The following is a 6,517-nucleotide window of genomic DNA, read 5'->3' as shown; positions in this document are numbered from 1 at the left end:
AGTCTCGGACGAACTAATGAGCAGAAGAATAAGATTCATAAGAGATGAGGAGAAGACATGAACGAGGACTGGATAGGTAAGGTGTTTTCTTAGTTTCTCTTCGATGTGAATGAAAATATGTATAGGCTAAAGGCTAAATGGATGAATGGGTATATATGTTAGCGGGTAACGGAAATAAGGCTAACGAAAACGCCTAAACCGGTGCCGTTACGTTAACACAAAAATATCCGTTAAGTTATCGGTTACGGCTAACGGATATAACGGAACTAAACCTAACGGAAACCGGATAATCGGATACGGCTAACGGATATCCATTGACAGGCCTAATGGAGAGTAGGGCACGAATGAATGCCAAATCTAATCTAGCGAATTTCCTCAACTTCACAAACTGCAAACATTTACGTACACGGACAGATCAATTTAAGAATTTAAAATATGTTAACCGATTGCTTAATTAGTGTAACGAATAGAAAATATTGGTCTTCGGGAAGACAGACGCAATGTGTATTGTCCTCCCTAGCGTTGCCATCACAACATATAGACTTGTAAACCCGTGTAGATAACCCGTCACTGTAACGCTAGGGACGAAGGCTTTAGAAAAAGCAAAAATTATGAAAATGTAAAGGAGGAAAAACTATATAATCAAATATAACAAAAAAAAGTCAATAGTACCAATACTGAAGATAAGAGTCCACAATTAGTGTGTTAGTCTGATTTTATGAAATTACAATAACTGAGCGAACTCCATAAACCAAGATGTGGAGACACCCACCACCACAATTCCAAATTAACAATACCCATGGACCTCGTACACGTAAACCATTGGAGAAGTTTGCCGTTGGCAATACCTCCCGGTGTGTATCAAGAAATCATCCACTGCTTGTGACCTTCATCACTATTCATGTTGAAAAATCAACTGAAATCACATAAGTTATCTTAACAATAACAAAAACTTGAAATCTAAAACATATCAAAATAACAGCATATTTAAATAAAAGCTTACAAATCAAAAAAGAAATTCTGATTTCCCTCCCCAGCCATTGAAAGTGCGAGTTTGATAGCTTGGTATCCTGTACCCAGCTGTAGCTTGGTATCCTATATGCGGAAGTACGTGACTGAATGAGCAGCCAAGAACCCCTGTACCATTTTATATACTATATAGCTCCATAACTTGGTTTCTAAGAAAATTATCTGATTTTTTCTTTAAATTTGGCATAAATTTGTCGGCGATCAACCTCTATATTTGGAGTAATAATCTAAATACAGATATGAACACATACTTTTTCCAGCAGTTCCTAGATTTGTTAACAAAGATCCTGGCACCTATTACAGGCAAAACAACTTCTCTTAAAAAGAATCGCATATATTCCTGTTTAAAAATTGACAAAAATAACAAAAGTAGACATATATTTCCATTTTAAAAAAAAATCGCATATATTCCCGTTTAAAAATCGCATATATTTCCATTTTCAAAATCGCATAAATAATAAAAAAATACGGAAATATGTATGCTGACGCACAACTTCCAGACCTTAATTTGAGAGAACGGTGAGACGGTGGTCATCAAGATTTGTCAAGAGATCTTTCGACCACTGGGACTTGGATTTGTAAGAAAACAATCCATAAGCATGACGGTACCTGAGTCATAGACTTTAAGGTGGCCCCTAACTACTCTCATCCTACTGGCATGATGTATCATAGCATCTCGATATTGCTCATACAGTACAGCACAACATCTCGATAATTCTCGTACAGTATATCACAGTAGAAAACACGCAATTATATAGTTTTAACAAACTTATTCAAATAAAAAACCGTAAAAAAAACACGGTGCTTGGAAACACCGTACCCTTCTATCCATCCGTAAGCAAAAGTGGAGAAGCTAATGTCCTTCTTGAAGATGCAAGCCAGTGTAAATGCAACTAACGAAAACAAATGTAAAAACATGGTGATTGAAACAAAATCCAAATCGGAAAAAGGAATTAGAAAGAAAGCGTGGAAACAGACCTTAGAGGAGCATAGAGGAGCACAATCAGTACAGTTTGGAGGTTTCTAAGACTTGGGTTTAAAAGCAGCAGTAGATAGAACATAATCTGATGAAAGTACATAATACCTTCAATTTAAAGGGTGCCGCCTTTGTTCAGAGAACCGGTAATCACCAAAGTGACCAAAGTGAGAATGTAGAACACCTAAAAAGACCAGAGAAACAAACAGCTAAAACATAGTTAATTACATGTGAGCTATCTGATAAACAAACAGATAACCGATAATCAGCAATGTAATTAGCTATCTTAACACTTAGTCATCATTAATCATAAAAGACCAAAATCAAAATTTAAACAACCCAAAGGCTCCATGAAAGAAACATCAAGGACAGCTACGCAAAGGCTCTCTAAAAAACAACGATGTTGTCACAATTTACAAAACCGCTTAATATATTAGATACATGTAATTAGCTATCTAAAAATGTTGACCTAAATTGCTTTTTCCTTGTCATCAGATGTCTGATAGTTCGAATACTTCTACCACCTGGTCCACAATTTAAAAGGTAGTATGAGAAAAAGAATTAGGCGCATTGCAGAGAAACGATTAACTAAAAATGGAGATAATAAAGATTTGCAAAGATTAGACTATTCAAGAAAGAATAACCTTTATGTCATCTATAATTGTCATCTATAATAGAGGTGTCAAGGAAACAATGTTAGATGTACATTTGAGAAACAAAAGCTAATACAAAAGCTAATTAACTATTTTTCGGAGGCACCTCACCATTCACCATGTACCCAATTTCTCCATCTAACCAATGTAGTTCAAATATTCTTTGGCACCTGAAAGATACAACGGCATAAAATGTTACATCCTAAATGACTTTTGTCTTTTTGAATGAAGCATCGGAGCACAATAGATTGCACACTTTGGACAGTGAGGCTTAACCAGACAGAGTATTCAGAAGGGAAAGAATCCTGGATCCTCAACTTATTTAATGCACACGCAACAATAATATACCGATGAAGAGCAATAAAAAGGGTAATTAGCTCCCATGACATCAAAATAATGCTGCTAAAAGTTCCATTGTTAAGAAACCCAAAAAGTAAAGTAATTAAGAAAACCAAAAAAAAAAAAAAAATCAAAAATCAAGACATGACTTTGGGAGTTTCACCTGGTTTACTTTGCTTTCTTAAGTGCCAACCTATAAACACAACAAAGGTAAATTATAAACCACGTCTGAGAATTAGTTCAAACATAATACAGTATAGTTAAGAAACAAAAAAAATACTCGCTTGTTGACAGTATTACCAGTCATTCATTTATCTCTTCTTATCTCTATGGAGGGAGCTGAGTTACCCATGACAGCTCCTTACTCATGCACCATCACAGGCTCACAGCAAGATCGTTGAAAATGTCATTTACCTCACCAACTGGTTCTGTATCTCTTGGATTCTCCTTGTTCTCTTTCTTCAATGATTGCATTACTGAAAAAATCTTAAAATCTCATTGTCCAGTAGCAATTCACTTCCTTTCCTGGTTTGCAGCTCTTAACAGAGATTTCTAGAGGATTAAACACATGAAAAAATTACCACTTTCCGTCGAGGAAAAAACTACAGGCACGACTGGACATAAGAATAAGATGGTTAGTGTTTGTAAGTTAAAAATAAAAGTTTGAGGAGAAGGATACTGTCCAAATTCTGTGTATTATTCAATTGAAAAACATTGAATTGTTACCGACAATTCCTACTTTTTGCAGGAAAATCTAAAAAAAGAAAACCAAAAAATCCATGGAGGAAAATTCATAGTTACTTCCTACCTAATAAGTTCTTAAGATAAGTGTCAATCATGTCTTCGAAGTTTACGAGGGAACAATTCTTAGGATGGTGTATACGGAACGTACAAATTAAAAATGAACACAACAATGGCTACCTTATAAATGACTGACCAAAATACAAATCAAGCAAATGGTGCAAGAAATTGACAAATAAGCTAAAAGTGATGCTCTGGATGATTTACTATATTTAACTATATCAAAATAGTAAATTACTAACCAAGTCGTAATGCTGTAATTTACGTGGACCTGTGATCCAAATTTTGGCTTTTAGCATCTCCATCCATTTAAATATTATTAAAACTGCACTGACAAATTATTATCAGATAAAAATTTGATTGTCATAACCAACATAAATAACATAAAATGATGAACCTTGAGATCAATAATTTGTTATTTCGGTTGTTAAAAAAAAAAAATTGTTATTTGGCAGGAATGTAAGATGTTAAGTAATTACCTTCGTACTTCAAAGCGATCCCTCCTATGCTCAGAACATCACAATAGATCCCCATTCCCCTACTTTTAGAAATAAAACTCCAAAATACTATTGCAGCATGCTATTCTGTACACTATACATGATAAATAAAAAAAAATCCATAAAGCAAAAGCAAACAAAGAAAAGGAGCAAAAAAAAACATGACTTAGGAGATGATTATGATACAAATCATATTAAAGAGTTTAGGGTTTTGTATTGCGACTCACCCAATGGTTTGTGTTCTGACTCCCCAACGACCACTCTGCAACTCTAACCTTTATAGCCTCATTAAGCTGTTTTACCTGCCCGCACAAAATTGCTATTGCATGTTAAAAACCCATTTCCTCTCAAACTGATCTTGCAATTTTCGGTGTTCTCATGATTTTGCAGAGATGATAATCTTCCTTTTGATTTGCTCCAGATTCTTGATCAACCTATTGTTATTGACATTGACAATATAAAAGGAAAAAGAAAAAGAAAAATCAAAGAGGTCAAAAGGATCCAGAGAAAAGAGAAGAAGAGAGGCGATTAGGTATTTATAGAGAAGGAAAAAAGAAAGGCGCAAAAAAAGTGTAAACATATACCGAAATTAAGGTGCTAACTATGTATAGGAGTACAAACATATACCGTAATTAAGGTGCTAAATATGTATAGGAGTATTTCTTTTTTTTAGCAATTCTTAGATTTGATATTTAAGTGTTTATTAAGAAAAAATTAGATGAAAAGGTTGAAGTTATACTTAAAGAAAAAAATATTCATAGAAATATTGTAAAATATACTATAATTTTGGCAATTCTTAGATTTGTTAGCAAAATTTTCATTTTTTTCTTAAAAAAATTTTCCGGTGTTAATTTTTTTGTTTTAGTCGTGTTATATTTTTAGCAATTCACTTGTTAAATCCGAGGGTTTAGATTTTATTAAAATAATGTAAACGTGGTGTAAGAAAATCTCAACACTACCGACCAATATAGAGCATCAGATCGTATCAATCCTATTAAAAATTAACGGTCACGAAATGTAGGGGGTATAAGTTATTTTTCGACCAATCCGGAGCGAGGATTTTGTTCACCGGCCAATGAAAAGGAAGGTTACCGCAGCTCTCGACGTGGAGTGAGAGATAGCGTGGGATTTTTGGGTTGTTGATTCTTGTCCCATGTTTAACATTCACGTGCCTATTTGAGTGTTCGTTTAAAGAGACACAATTTAGTTTAAGTGGTTCTCTATTAGACACATTATATATATCAAGTGATGATGTAAATGATGATACCATCTAAGATATGATTATATGGGATGTCCTAGTCGTGATGAAGTTACTAGGTTACACTTCAACTAAATTAAAAACCTAAACTAAAACTAATCAAAATCAGTTCAATATTTCTTCTTCTCATCTCCCGCAGCCGAACTCTTCCCTGCATAAACGTTAAAAATTCTTTTTGTCGCCGATTAACCATACAATCAAGCAAGTTCACAAAAAAGTGAAAAACTAATCCAATTGAGCGTCGTTGGAAGGCGAAATCCAAATCTTCGTTACTCTCCAATGTATATTAAAAGGTATTTCCTACAAACCCATCTTTTTTTCATTGTTTTTACTTTGTTTGATCGATAAAATATGATTTCTTAGATGAAATTAGTGTTTTCAAAAGGGGTTCGGCTGCAAAATTATAGCCGAACCTAGCTTTGTTCTTCTTTTTTTTATTTTTCAGAAGATCAGTGGCCGATCTGGGAATATCAATTTTGAGCCAAACATAAGTTATAGTTTAGGGAAACATTATGTTCGGCTGATTCATGTATGTTAAAAGGTATTTCCTACAAACCCATCTTGTTATTCATTGTTTTTACTTTGTTTGATCGATAAAATAGGATTTCTTAGATGAAATTAGTGTTTTCAGAAGGGGTTTGACTGCAAAAATAGAGTCGAACCTAGTTTTGTTGTTCTTTTTTTGTTTTTCAGAAAATCAGTTCGGCCGATCTGGGAATATCAATTTTGAGCCGAACATAAGTTATAGTTTAAGGAAACATTATGTTCGGTTGATTCGACTTTGCTAGGTTTTCAGCCGAACCTTTCTGAATTCATTGAAGCTCGGCTGATTCGACTTCGCTATGTGTTCCGCCGAACCTTCTGATAACTTTAGTTTTTTTGGAAGTTGCACTACAAGGTTTGGCTGAACATAAGTTAGCTGAACATTTCTCTGTAAGTCGCCAATTTCAATAAACCAGAAGGT

General features: G+C 34.2%; 1 long non-coding RNA gene across 7 annotated transcripts; it reads right to left on the bottom strand.

The window, feature by feature from the left end:
- Positions 1–620: 620 nt before the first annotated feature.
- LOC113306074 lies at positions 621–4,786 on the bottom strand. 7 transcript variants are annotated; one of them, XR_003338572.1, is made up of 7 exons: positions 4,523–4,786; positions 4,278–4,389; positions 4,041–4,123; positions 3,298–3,611; positions 3,161–3,190; positions 1,004–2,828; positions 621–895 (listed from the first exon to the last, which is right to left on the bottom strand). It is a non-coding gene; the product is annotated as an uncharacterized LOC113306074 (long non-coding RNA). The 7 variants fall into 7 exon arrangements; XR_003338576.1 differs by having other exon boundaries at positions 621–1,137; positions 1,281–2,828; XR_003338575.1 differs by having other exon boundaries at positions 621–1,323; positions 1,532–2,828.
- Between the last annotated feature and the right edge of the window lie 1,731 nt (positions 4,787–6,517).

Source organism: Papaver somniferum, chromosome 1 (genome assembly GCF_003573695.1).
Source record: "Papaver somniferum cultivar HN1 chromosome 1, ASM357369v1, whole genome shotgun sequence".
In the NCBI taxonomy this organism is placed as follows: domain Eukaryota; kingdom Viridiplantae; phylum Streptophyta; class Magnoliopsida; order Ranunculales; family Papaveraceae; genus Papaver; species Papaver somniferum.
Note: the sequence above shows the minus strand (reverse complement) of the source record. Positions and strands in the feature narration are given on the sequence as shown.